The sequence below is a fragment of the Eubalaena glacialis genome, chromosome 4 (genome assembly GCF_028564815.1).
Source record: "Eubalaena glacialis isolate mEubGla1 chromosome 4, mEubGla1.1.hap2.+ XY, whole genome shotgun sequence".
Lineage (NCBI taxonomy): Eukaryota > Metazoa > Chordata > Mammalia > Artiodactyla > Balaenidae > Eubalaena > Eubalaena glacialis.
In genome coordinates this window covers 28,807,511-28,822,516 of record NC_083719.1, presented here as the reverse complement: position 1 = coordinate 28,822,516, position 15,006 = coordinate 28,807,511, and the positions used below count along the sequence as shown (strand labels likewise).

General features: G+C 40.1%; 1 protein-coding gene across 1 annotated transcript in view; it reads right to left on the bottom strand.

Moving 5' to 3' along the window:
* TTC23L (tetratricopeptide repeat domain 23 like) overlaps positions 1 to 15,006 on the bottom strand; it is a 68,012-nt gene that overhangs the window by 6,298 nt on the left and 46,708 nt on the right. Inside the window, 2 exon segments of the mRNA XM_061189186.1 lie at positions 2,995 to 3,048; positions 11,273 to 11,355. The gene's annotated coding sequence lies outside the window, so the exon portion shown is untranslated.

Below are 15,006 nucleotides of genomic sequence, written 5' to 3'. Positions count from 1 at the left end.
TTCTATTTTGTCAGATATAAGGATATTAAAACTATAACTACCATTCATTATTACTACCATTTCATAAAACATTTTAAAGTCAAAATCTCAGAGAGTGGACAGTTAGCAATTTTATACTGTCAATAAAGAAAAACTGGAAATATTAAAAATAATTTCAAATGAAACGAGGGTTACACCATAACATTTTATTTTACAGTGCTATACTTTGTGCTCTTGTTTTCTGGATATAGGTTTGTCAGTTTGGAGATGTTAAGACTTTGGGGTCTCACAAAATAGTAAAATTTAAAAAATTTTAGTGCCACCCAAAAATGGAGTCTGAATGGCCACTTCTTTCTGATACTTCGTTTTTATCACAGTTAATGTTGAAAATCCATTTTCAGCTGGATATGTGAAAATGGAAGCAACTCTTCTGAGGCTGCCTTAGTCAATTCAGAGTATTCTGGGCAAGAACAGCAGCAGTTCCATCTCCAGACAGGGCTAAAATCTGCAGTGACCGACTGGGTGACCAGTTCATAGGCACTGCAGGGAAGGTCAATGGAATATAGGTGCCTTCAGCCAGGGCCGCAACCTGAGACCTCAGTCCTGAGTGCGAAGCTTAAAGTATTCTGGGAATCAGCTGAGGGAGAGCGGCAGCAGCCAGGAAGGAGGAAGCCTAGCAGTCCAAGGACAAGCCACTGGATTAACTAACTTGTGTATGTGTACTCCTGCCACAGCAGAACACTGCTCACTGCTGATACCTTGGGTACTGGCTGATTATTAGGATTTACACACTGGACAAATGACTGAAATGAAAAAATACTTTCTTAAATGAAGAACCAAGATGTGGCTGTAGAAGCACTGAGTGAATGATGATAGAGATGTTGTCAGAGACAAATTCGGATCCCCAAAGACACAGGCGTTTGAGCTCTATTAGCTCAGGTAACTGAGGAGCGATGAAAAGGGAAAAATAAAAGCTTCTTATAAACTTGAATCTGACTTCTCCTTTGTCCCTGGGTAGACAAAGGAATATGATTCAAGATTGCCTGTTTCCTAGATATACACTTGTTCAGGGGCTCAGGATTTTTTTGAACAACCTTGGTGAGCATTCCTTTCCTAAAACGAGCCTTTTTAATCCAGTTTGATGGGGGCAGCATAGTGGGATGGAAAGAGTAATCATCTGTGATTCAGGATGTCTGCTTTATAATCATCAGATTGACCTTGAACAAATCAATTTTTCATATCCCTCGTTTTTTCATTTATAAGAATCAAAATGGCCTTTCTGACTTCAGTAAACCAGATCAGGCCAGTGTTTCAGAAGATCAAATATTTCCTCACAAAGCAGTTTTAATGACCTCAAACAGGTTATGGCTAAAAATTCTTACAAATAGTATATTTAAATGTTTGCCAATAAACTATAATACTTAGGTATTGCAGAATTTTCTTAAAAAAGAACTGAAAAGAATGAAAGTAGAGTTAGAAAAAGGGAAATGGAAGGTGATATGAGTCCTAGTGACATGAAAAACTAACTTAAAGCATGTGTCTAAAGATTTCTTCTCCCAAGTTACAGGATCCTGGTTTCTAATGGCTCTTGGGTACTTCACCTCTAATGCTGCTAAGTGGACCTTTTTTTTTCCAGAGTCCTTTGTTCTGCTTTTGATCTGCCACTGCTATCAGTGTTGGTAAATATATTTTGTGGTCCAGAATTTTTTTTATTAAGGTTGGCTTTATTGTTGGCTATCTTGTGTAGAGGTTTTCTCTTTACTGTTAACAGAAGACCTAAAGGAAAGGAGAAAACCATTTGTGCATTTTTCTTGGTTCTTGCCTTCTCTCCCTCCTGCTAGCACCAATCACTGCCTTATTGACCTAGAAGGCTGACCTCAGTCTGAGGCAACTATTTCACCATGTGACCATCCCCCTAAAATGCTGACTCTGCTAATAGGCCTCCAAAATGGTACTAGAGTCTTGGGTTTTCTCCCTAAAGAACAGGCAACCCTTTGCTTGATTCAGATGGCAGGTCAAGGATATCTAGGATATGTGGATTGCTTTTAATCACAGCTGAAAAATTTTATCTAATGTAGGGCCTTTTATAGTGTTCATGATTTTCAGGTGATTTCTTCTCCTAAGCACAGAGGTTTACAGCCCAGAGGCGCTTAAATGCTAAAAAGAGGATCTTTCATCCCCATTTCCAGCCATTAAGATTTACATACTCCGTTTTCTTAATACTGGAGAAGTTGGGCAAGAGTTAGAAATAATCTGGTCCAAAAGACTGATCCAGAAACCCGGTTTCTATTAAGTGTTCTTCAGTTACCTCCTATTTAGACCACAAGCCTGCAACAAGTGTGGTTTGCATAGCCCCTGTTTGAAAAAAAAAAAAAAAAAATTTGTTCCACAGAAATATGAGCTACAAAATTTTATGAGCAACTTGAGGTTTTTTTACATGCAAGTCGCACTGAAGACTGATTCATTCTCTACTACTAGACCATATAAAATACAGAAAGCTATCTGGCACTTTAACTTCCTTGTCAGTAAACCAAGAGATACTGTGATTCCAAATTTGAAGAAGAAATAGGCACCAATTAAGTCAATTGCCCAGGGGTCTCATAAAATCAAGGGTCGGCAAAGGTCAGAGAGGGATCTCTGCTAGGCACAGCAACTAGAAATCAGCCTTGGGCCTAGTGCTCTCCCACCACAAGGTGGCACAATTCCCCTTGCCTGAAATCTTTGGTTACTGAAAGAACACTGACTTCCATATCATCGTCTTTGCATATAAGTAATTATATCGGACTGCCTCGTCTATGATATTATGTTTCCAGGGGCTAAGCGCTAGCTCACTTTTGAGACATTAAGCAGCAAAATGTTTTCCACACCAGCGTAGTGGTAGCTTTTCACAGTTACTAGCCCCTATCTCATTTTCCTTCATTGCCAATGGTGTAGCTAGAAGGTAATGAAGTCAAAGCCCAGGTTTCAGTTAATATGAAAACAACTTATTTATTACATGATAACCACTTTACATACCTTATCTCATTTTTGCAGCATCACCAAGAGATAGGTACTATTCTCATCCCCATCCTATGGATGAGAAAACCAGGATTACACACAGCCAGAAAGTGGTGGTTCTGGGATTTGAGCAGGCTTGTCTGTCTCCAGAGCTAGAGCTCTTAACCACCATGAATCATAAAGAAAAATTAGTTCATAGGGATGTGTTGAAGTCATGTTTCTATGATCAGATAAAATAGTTCATTGGTGAGATAGTCATTGTTCAGAAAGAACTTATGTCCTAAAGTGGGGCCCAAATCCTTTCCCAAACTCCACTAGTATTCTTGTACCCTCAGTTCAAACAGTGCTCTACATACCTTTTGCTTTAAATAAAACCAGACCTAAGATATTTTCTCTATGGCTCTAAATAAGGTTTTATTTGCCAAAATTTAAATCACTGACCATTTTAAAAAGAATTCAGGTAAATATAAATACAGTGGCTTTTTAAAAATTAATTTGTTCCCAACATGCCAGTAGGGAAGTTTAGTATGTCAAAAGTTCTGAGAAGTCCTTCAGGAAGTAAACCTGTGTCACTTTGTTTAATTCAGTTTGGTTTCTTCCTAAACTGAGTTCTTTCACAGAGCCTTTCTTCCTCCATCCCTTGGAATCAACATTGAAATACCCTTTAGGAAGTGCTGCCCGGTACAGCAGCCTTGCAGAACTTACCATCCTTTCATACAGTGCCCTCTGTCATGCCTCTGTGCTTTTGCATATAGAGTACCTTCTTCCTGTAATGTCTTCTCCTTCTGGATGAACTGTTACTCGCCCTTCAAGAACAACTCAAATGCAACCCTCTCTATGAAGTCTTCTCCAGCCTTCTTAGACTGTCTCTCCTTGCTGCTCTTAGTGCACTGAGACTTCTAGAGAATCTATATTTCACATTTTCATTATTTTTCATGTTTGTCTCTTGCACTAGATTGTTGTCTCCTTAAGAGTAATGGCCGTGTTTTATTTATCTTATTTTATTTTATTACCACCTGCAGCTCTAACTGCACTTGGCACTTAGTAGGAGCTCACCAGATAAATTTGTTGAAGGACTGTTGAGGAAAGTGAGGCTCAGAATGTTTAAGCAACTTAAGGTTACATTGCTATTTCATAGCAGAGTTGGGACTCACACACAAGGCGCCTTGACTCAAGGTATACTGCTGTTTCACTGGGCATGAATAGCAAATTTGTGGCAGAAGTTTAGCTCTTCCCCCACCCATGCCCCATGACAGACAATAATAAACCAAGCTCCACCAAACCCAGCCTTTTGCTCTGGAACTTCAAGCATCACTCTAGGAAACCACTACCAGAGTGGGCCCAGGAGGTAAAATATACTTGTTCTCCTTGCCCTATTCCATGCTATACCTCCTGTCAATCTGTTTTTGTGGGCATGGCGGAGTGGCTGTTGATTGTAGAGTTCCCCCAGTGCTCTGCTAGAGACCAGGTACCCTGAGCTGGCTCTTTGTGGCTTAGCAGCCTCTGTTCCCCTTCAGGGAGACCCTGGGCGGGGGGGAGCTAAATGCTCCTAAATGTTCACTTCTCTATCTGCCCTGGTGTTGCCAGCCATTCCTAGAATCCTGATTTGGAAAAGCCACTGCCCCTTGGCACCTGGATGTTAGAGCAGATTTTGCTCCCCACCCACTCATACACCAAGGTTTGGCAAATATTTTCTCTTTTAATTTTGTAGAGGCAGTGTTAGAATATTTACTAGTGATAGGAAAGAATATGAATGCAGCAGCCTGGAAACAATCTAGTTTATGGGTCATAATTTCATCACTAAGGTCTTGCCCAAGACTGGTTTGGCTGACACAAAATTTACTGAGTGTATCACCTGTTCTCCTACTTAACTGCAGTTCTCTCTGGAAATAATCACCCCAAATCCTCCTTTTCCACCCTGCTTTTCTTTGGCTTTCTCTCCCCAGCCCCTCAGCCCAGAAAAGGCTATTTTTGTTCACATGACCAAGAAGACAGTAGATCACTAATAGGTTAATGGGCATTGAGGCACCTTCCCTCTTCCCCCTCCTATAAAGAGAAAAGGATGGTTTTCCTTGCTCCTTCTATTGTCTCCTACAGCTTAAGACCTATCAAAAGTTATACCAAAATAAGTTTTCAGCATGCAGCTGTCCTAGAGGTGTCTAACAAGGACAAAGATGAAGCTCATGCTCCGTGCCGTCACACTTCCGGTAAGTCTGGGTGGCTGGCTACAGCTGCAACAATAGCTAAATATTTATAGAGCACTTACCATATACCAAACACCATGCGAAGTGCTTTATGTGAAAAATCTCATTTACTCTATATTACCTCTCCATATTATAGATGCTATTCTAATCCTCATTAGAGAAAACTGAGGCTTAGGATAACTTGCCCTACGGCACACAGAAAGTAGAGGAGCCTGGATTCAGACACAGGTCTGTCTGACCCTGAAGTCCATGACCTTGCCTACTGTATTCTAACAGAACTGTCCAGTAATGGAAAGGGCCACCTGGACAGGTAATGAGTGAGTTCCTGATTTGAGGAGGTGTTTAAACAGGTACTGGACAAACGGTAATCTTAAAAATCTGTTCTACCAGTACAGCTCACTCTAATGTCAGCGATGATTTCCCGTTTGCCTGTATGGCTGCTTATTAGTCATCATTATCATCATCAACTCTAATTAGTACATACTATGTGTCAGGCATCTTTCTGAGGAGTTGTACTTACATTAACTCATTAACTCATTTATGAAGTAGGTATTATTATCCCCATTTTATAGGTGAGAAAACTGAGAAATAAAGTGACTTGTGACAAGCTCACCCAGCTAATAAATAAACTGATTGTAACTCAGGCATCTGGCTCTAGTCCATTCTCTTAACACTACATTATATTGTCTCAATATTTGACATGTATGTGATACTCTTTTTAAAATTTTATTCTTTTTTATTATCAGAGGTATAATACATATTTGTTGTTTAAAAAAAAAGTCAAATAATATACATTATTTCAACACAAGTTGAAAGTCCCCCATAATTCCATACCCCAGAGATTACTGTTACCCTCCTTAATTATATAGTTATGTATATTTATGGGTTATACTATATATAATACTAATATCTATTTATGTGTGTGTTTTTACCTCTAACAATATATCTGGGATATTTTTCCATGACTCTTCAAAGCTCTACTTCATGCTTTTGAATGACCATATTATATGGGCCATTAACATGTACCAGTTTTCCTACAATAGACAAATCTACAAGGAAGATACATAGATATAGATATAGATATAGATATGTATATAGAGATATGTAAAACTCTAGCTGGTTACCTGTGGATATATATATCAACCAACAGTTCCATACTAGAGTCCTGAGAGGGCTGATCTCCCCATACCTTTGACAGAGCTGGGTTTATATGACCTGTATTTTTCATTAACACAAATACAGTAGGTTGAAAATGGTATTTCATTTTTTGAATTTGTAAATTCTGTATGAGATTGGAAATCCTGTTTTGTGTTTATTGGACATTTGCATTCCCTCTTTGAACTGCCCCTTCATGTCTTTTGTGACATTGATAATGACCATTCCCTTCTCTGAAACTTTCTCCTCCTATGAGTTCCTTTCTATTTTTTCCTGACTCTTCCAATTCTCTAAAGACTCCTCCTGAGTCTCCTTCCCAGTCCTCCTTCTGAGTGACCCCTAGATAATACAATAATAATAATTACAATAATTAACATTTCACAGATGCTTAGTATGTGCCATACATTAAATAAAGCCTTTAAAATAGAGTCATATTATTTATATTTCATTAGATGAAGAAAGGAAGATACAGTCTCACTGTAAGTGGAAAAGCTCACACTTGAGCCTGCTCTATTTTGATTCAAAAACACCATATATGTTCTCTCCAAAATAAGTGTAAACGTTCTCCAAAGTTCTTTCCTAAGTCTTCTTGTTTAACATACACATATTCCATGGATTTCTTATCCATTTCTTTAACTTCTAATATATCTCGAGTTTCTGGTCCATACAGCCTATTAGACATTGCCAAGTGGATGTATTGTGGGTACCTCAAATTTAACACATCCAAAATGTTATCTTCCTCAGCCCTCCTAGCCATCCTCCAAGATGAGCTCCTCTTGCCAATATGCTCTCACTTAATATAGCACTGCCATTCACTCAGTTGCTCAAGCTAGAAACTTCAAAGCCACCTTTGAATGGGCCCCTGCCTCCATTACACCTCACATCTAATCAGCTCTAAGCTCTTGCCAATTTGAGACTCCAAATTGTTCTCAATCCATCCTCCATGTGCCTTCTACTATGGTTTTAGATAATTAAGGCTCTCAACATCTCTCCCTTGCACTATTGCATCTGCCTCCTAAGTGGTCTCCCTACTTCTATGGTCTCCTCAGGTCCCATCTATCCTTCCCATGGCTGACAGTTAATGTTTCAAAGCCAGTAATTGATCATGGCACATCCTGCTCAAAACCCTTTGATAGTTACCTTCTGTCTACTGAATAAATTCTAAACTCATCAGCATAGCACATAAAACATTCCATAATCTGACCCCAATTTATCTTTCCAAACTCATCTCCAGCACGTTCCTACTCAGGTACCTCCAGCTACAACAACTCAAGCCCACTTGCTTCTCCTCAGAAATATCAAGTCTCTCCAGGCCACTATGCTGTTGTCTGTGCTACTTGAAATGCCCTCCTCTGGCTTTTCTACCTGTTGATGTTTTACTTTTCTTTGAAGACCCAGCCACCTGCCTGCTGCGTACACACTGTCTCCACCTACATTTCCAGCCCTACAATTTATTACTTGTCCTCTGTTTATATTTCTATTAAAGCTTTACTACAGACTAACTTGTAATCTGGTCATGTGTGTCTGTTTTCTTGAAAGGACTGTATCTTAAACATCTTAGTATTTCTAGAGCTTAGAGGGAGGTTGATATGTAAATGATTAAAACTGAAGTCCATTTGTGATTTAGGTATAAGTCAGACTAAATCTCAAAGTTTACTTCCAACTCTGAGATTTTCTGTGCCTTTTCTTTACACTGAAATCTTATTTGAGGCCCTTGCAACTAACATTTAACCTTGGAAACCAACTCCTATTTCATGGGGCCAGTTCTGCTTTCACTTCTTTGCAGAGGTTTCAAAAGCCAAGAATTTGGGCTCTTGGCAATGAAAGTTCGGTGAATGTTGTCACTGGGTTTCCAGAGGAGGTGGGGTAGAAAGCACAAGAGCACATCAGGAAACTAGCAGAGTTCCAGGACATCTGGGATTGATTATTCCAGCGAGATGCTCAAGCCAAGAGAACAATTCCTGTACTGGGTTTTTTGTGGGGTTTTTTGTTTGGTGGTGGTGGTGGTGTTGTTTGACATCTGGGCTTTGGCAGCCACGCCTATGGCTTTGCTCAGCAATTCTTGAGGAATGAGATATGAGCTTGTTTCAGGACTCACATCTTACTGACTGGACTTCTACAGCAGAGTCCTTCAAAAGACTCTTCTTTTCCCCTTACATGTGCTTTCTTGGTAGGTCTAGGTCTCATTGTCATTTACAGAGAGAAGAATTAGCCTCCGAGAACCAAAAGAAACTCATACTACCTGGGGTCTGAATTGGGTTATACCAATGCTTCCTAATTTCTCCTCCTCCTATCATTCTTTTCAAATCATGGACAAGGAACCAGGAACAGTAAAAAAAAAAACTCGAGGGAAAAGCAACCTCAAGCTACTGAGGAAATGGATTCACTCCAGCTATTCTGAAGTCTCTCTTTTTAAATACAAGCTGAGTAGAACTTTTGTTCGTTTTGAGGACACATGCATTTCTTGTTTGAAGTTACATGTTTTGTACTTTTAGTTTCATTATTATTACCTTCAGTGTACAAAATGTACTTTAGATATGTTCAAAGATTCAAATTCTCAATCTAATTCTCAAACATACAAACATATCGTAATACTGCCCAATGATCAATCACAATTAGGATTTCAAATATTCTGACCTATTACCCTGGAAGCAAAAGGCATGTACTGCAGAAGAAGGGGGAAGGAAATGTGTTTTGCTGACATTCATTGAGTACATATTCTGCCAGGCACTGGCCTATGCATGTTATATATGTTATTTTATTGAAAACTCAAAACAACTCTATGTCATATGCTATTATTTGCATTTTAGTGATGGAGAAACCAAGGCTCAGAGGTTAAGTGATTTTTCCAAGGTCATATACTTATTAAGTGGCAGAGGCAGGTTTAAGATGACAGGGCTGACTCCAGTAATATATACTCTTTACCCATCACTCTTAATATAAAATAGTAATAGCGTGATATATAGAAGCTTCTTATCGAAACATTCTGACCTATTATCTCCAGCATCTCAGAAAGATAATTCTTATTATTATTATTTTATTCTTATGCCAACATTTATTGAGTACTTAAGACCTGTCAGGCCCTGATTTAAGTGCTGTATTATATGTGATCTTATTATTTCTCAGAAAATCCACTTTTTGAGGAAGGTACTGTTATTTCACTGATGAATAAAGGTGCTGAGAGAGGTTAAGTAAGTTCACCTAGGTCAGAGAGCCTGATTTAAAATCCAGACAGCCTGCCTTCAGAGAGTAAGCTACATTGCCCACGGAGAGCACATTCTGGAGTTAGAGAGACCTGGGTTCACATCCCAGCTCTGCCTCCTCCTGGGTAATTCAACTTGAACATATCTGTCCTCAGTTCCCCCATATGTAAAACGAGGTTCTGGGGACTTGCCTGCTGATCAGGTGTCCCCATATGCAGTCTCAAATTCCTCAAAAGTCAGAATCCCTATTATGTAGTGAAAGGCAGTGTATTTTTGAACTATGACAGACCTGGGTTCAAATCTTACCACACCAGCTAGATGATTTTAAACAAGATATTCAAACTTTCTGAGTCTCAGTTTCATTACCTGAACATGTAAGATAAAAATACCTACTGAATAGGGTTATTTACGAATCAGAAATAATATATGTATGTTACAATATCAGGGGATTGGAAGAAGTTCTACCTTATAGTTATTATTAATACTGTTATGGTTACTGACTAAGAAAACATACTTTCATATACACCAGCAGGCAGAGGGCAAAGTTCCCCATATACCCTCCTACCGTGGGCATCACTGAGAGAGGCTAGAGAACATTCTCTCCTGGGTAAGATCAAACAGGAGACAGTCTGCTGTTGGGCCTCCTGTAGGTGTGGCTCTGACTGAGGTGGATGGGGACACGATGGGCTGATGTATTCTCTGTGCTCATCTTGTCGCCCCCCGGCCAGCGTAGTGAGAAAGTACTAACTGTGAGCCACCTCCAATGAAATGCAATCAGAGTCCTAACTCTCACCCCGTAATGACACCCCTCTTTGTCAGAGGGCTCTAAGGGGAAAGCACATGGCCTTTAGAATCACACTTGCTTGGGTCCAAACCTCCAAGACTTAAGTGAATTTAGGCATGTTCTTTTATAGAACATCAGGCCCCCTTCTGTCAAACGAGAGCTATCATGTAGGGTATTTGTAAAAATTAAATACTTTATGAATAGGATCTAGCTCAGTTTTAGGGATTTAGTATACACTCAACAAAAGAGAACAGTTCAGGATCAATATCATTCTGAGATGAACAAACAGCAATGGTATGCCAAGGGTCAAGAAGGGGGCAGGTCTACACAAAACACTCTTCTTTGGCTGAAATTCTAAACATTTTTAAAGAAGAATCTGAAGAGGCTCTTTTATTTTTAACTTTGGAGACAACTGTTTCCCCCCAAAAGTTGCCTTATGTTTGGGGACTTAGAGTTTGTATGTTTAGCAAGAAAAATAAGTTTAATGTATTCACTTACTTTTTTTTCTGGCTGTGCCCCCAGCTTGTGGGATCTTAGTTCCCCCACCAGGGATGGAACCCAGGCTCTCACCAGTGAAAGCATGGAGTCCTAACCACTGGACCGCCAGGGAATTCCTTCACTTGCTTTGTTATAAACCCAATTTGTATCTCTCACAAGCTGTTAGCTGAAACAGTCTTGTAGGACTTGGTTATAATGCTCAGCATTGAAAGAGACATAAATACTAAATAATATTGCAGCTGACCCCTGTAACATTGGGTTCTGAGAGACTACTAGAAATTGACTAGGTACCTCCAGTTTAGGGTTTGGCCAGATCCATAGTACAGGTTGGCATTTTGCCTTACTAACAAGAATAACAGGTGAATCACCCCTACATGAATGAATCTGGGTGAGGCCATGCTATCCATATATCCACATTGAAGACCTGGTTGATGATCAGGGTCAGAACTTACCTCTGCATTAGGGTAAGGAGGTTTTTTGTGTCTCTGCTTTTACAGTGCTCATGTCCATATATGAGGATTTGAATCATCAGACACTGTAGGCGAGGTGAGAAGCATAACAGTTTAAAGAGAGTCAAATAACAAGCACTTTCATTATAAACCAGACTCAGGAGAGCACCAGTGGAACTGAGATGTCACAGGTTTACATTTCAGATGCCTCTACTACACTTCCTCCAGGTTCCCTTCCAAGGAGGAAGGAGTCTGAATCGAAGGCTCTGTCCCCCTAGTGCTGTACCTGTATCATTCCACTTCACTGAAGCTTCCACTACCATATGTGGCTGTGGAAAACCAAAGTAACAGGCCTGAAAATTGACAGCATGCCTACCTAAAACCCGCAGTGGTTTCCACCAGGATTTTCCAAATAGCTGTAATCAAACGGGTAGATATAAATGAAATCAGTGTACGTGTCCCAAACTTGCATTGCATTCTCATGCTACATAACTTTACTCTTAGGCAGTTTTCCATTGTAAATTTTATTGCTGACCTGTCTATCCAATCAAGATGGAATTATAGGCACCAGATTTGCCCTCCACGTGAAACAACCAGAAAAGAAAAAGTAGACGAAATATATTTGGAACGATCTTCAAGACAATGAACATTAGGCAACAAAGGACAGTGCTCCCTGAGAGAGGGAAAGCAAGTGAAATAAACTCTATGATTGCCCCGGATTACTGCTTTGAGACCATCTCCAGGCTGTGATGCAGGGAAGTGGAGCTCAGCAGATGCCCTGAATTGAGGATATGGAGCTGAGAGTCTCAGGAGACTCTCAGGGCAGAGTAACAGGAGAGACAGCTGCATAGAAAGAGAATAAGAATATCTGTATCTGCAGTGTGTCCCCTTCAAGTGCAGTTGGCCCTCAGTCTGGGAACCTGCAGATACAGAGAGCCGACCGTACTACAACATTTTATACTAGGGACTTGAGCATCTGCAGACTTTGGTGTTGGTGAGGGGGGCAGGTGGGAAGTCCTAGAACCAATCCCCCACAGATACCGAGGGACAACTGTATTCAGCAGAGTACTGATTAACACAGAGGTGTAAAGACTGCCCAAGGCTTGAGAAAAGAATCATCTGAACGTACTAGAGGGAACAGTGCCCTGTGTTTATACAGGGCCAGGTATAGTGGCCTCTTCACATCAGCCAAACTGGAAAGCCTCATTGTCATGGAGCATTGGGTGGGCTACTCAGAGGTACTGAGGCTTTTGCTTCAGTAATGGGGATTAATTAGCCCTTGACTAAATGCAGCCCTAGTCCCGTCTAACAAATCTTAAAAGCAGGACCTAAAAGGACCAAAATGTAATTTAGCTGAATTCTACAGCAAAGTAATTTAACTGATTTCCAGAACAAAGTTCAAGAATACTTACAGAAATACAAAAATATCCAACACCCAACAAGGTAAAATACACAATGTCCAGCATCCAAACAAAGATTCATGTTGAATCCCTACTCCAGATGGAGGATGTAGACATGCCATCAAACATTCATTGCTGGTTGGGCTTCCCTGGTGGCGCAGTGGTTGAGAATCTGCCTGCCAATGCAGGCACACGGGTTCAAGCCCTGGTCTGGGAAGATCCCACATGCCGCGGAGCAACTAGGCCCGTGAGCCACAACTACTGAGCCTGTGCTCCGCAACAAGAGAGGCCGCAATAGTGAGAGGCCCGCGCACTGCGATGAAGAGTGGCCCCCACTTGCCGCAACTAGAGAAAAGCCCTCGCACAGAAACGCAGACCCAACACAGCCAAAAATAAAAAAAAAAAACAAAAAAAAAAAAACAAAAAACATTCATTGCTGGTAAAATCCAGATGGGGCCCTCTTTCATTGACTTTGTATGGAACATGGTAAGCCCTTACAATGTATATGCTGGGGTCTTTTTTCATTTCAGGAGAGTTATCTCCAATGATTTCTTTGATTACTGTTTCTATTCCAAGTATTATAGTTCCTCTTCAGAAAAACATAGAATTCTTTGGCTGAATCTCTACTTTGTCCTCCACATCAGCTACTTTCTCATTATATACATTCTTCCTTGTCCTCTGCATTATAGGAAAGCTTTTCAAATTTGTCATATAAATCACTGATTCTTAAAACTGACAGGATATTACACCTCTAGAAGTATTAAAAATGCAGATTCTGGACACTTAGTGTCGTCTGGACACTAAGAACATCTGATTTGATGGTCTGAGGTGGGACTCAGGATTCTGTTTTCTGTTTCATTTTTGTTTTGTTTTTTACTGACTCTTGCAATTCTAGATTGAGGAAATATTGTTCAACATCATTACAGCATGTTAAGATGCTCTTCCCTATTTTCAATGTGGATTTGAATTTTTTAAATTTCTTGTTTCCCTGAAATAAATTCCTTCTTTTTTTTCTTTTTCTTTCTTTCTTTTTTTTTTTGGCCATGCTGTGTGGCTTGTGAGACCTTAGTTCCCTGACCAGGGATCAAACCCAGGCCCCAACAGTCAAAGCATGGAGTCCTAACCATTGGACCACAAGGGAATTCCCTGTTTCCCTGAAATTCCTTCTTAATTCAGCCTTAGCATTTTAATCTCATCTCATCTTTTGGCCTCAAATTGTCATCCTTTTATTTTAAAGTTTTCTCTCCTTACAGGTTTATAATCCCATTACATAGCTGCCATCCATGTGTTTATGCTCCCCTTGAAGAAGCTATTCTGATCCTTATAACTTATTTTCGTAAGGTTTTCTTTTTCTCTGAATCTTCAAAATGAAGTCCCCTTTCTTCTGTTATTTACTATTTTCATACTTATTACATTAAGTTAACCTGAAATGATATAAAATATCTCCACACCTGCCGATATGTGTGTGTGTGTGTATTGCTTTTTTTTTTTTTTTTTTGCCACATTGCAAAGCTTGCGGGATCATAGTTCCCTAACCAGGGACTGAACCTGGGGCCCCTGGAGTGAAGTCGCAGAGTCCTAACCACTGGACCACCAGGGAATTCCCATGTGTGGATTGCTTTTGACTCTGCCCTCTTGAATATCAGTTGATCTTTACCAACTTTTCGTCTGACATTGAACTAATTTGGGTTTTATGTAGAGACATCACTACCGATCTTACCTAGTCTTTAGCTTGGGCTGTTAGTATACTGACTGGCTGAACTGGCTGGTTAGTCACACCTCTTGCCACATCCTACTACTAGGCAATGAACTTCTAGGGTTGTCTGAGCTCCCTGGAAGGGGAATCAGTGCTCGGGTAATGATGGCTAGACAAGGTGTTACTTATTCCAACACAATCTTTGGTACTTTCACAAGATTCTGCTAATGCCATACCAAGTTTCCAGGATTAGGGTATTACTCTTCTAAAACTCTGGTCCAGGCACAGACACAACAAAAGTTTCTGTAGTCATATTCTCCCTTAGCACATCTAAGAATGTGAAGAATTTTCAAAAGAGAACACTTTACTTTAAAAAAAAAAAAAAGAAAGAAAAGAAAAAGAGAAGGAAGAAAAAAAAGGAAGGAGAGAGAGAGGGAAGGGAAGGGAAAACACACACACACCACACACACACACACATCTCCCCTCACATTTTGCTTACAGGCCTGGGAGCAAATGTAAAAAACCAGCTGAATTGCCTTTCCGAGCTCTCCTTTGGCAAAGCAGATCCTGCCCATGTTATAAAAAGTTCCAGCCACTTTTTTACTACAGTCACCATAGCTGATGAACTGAGACTTCCATAA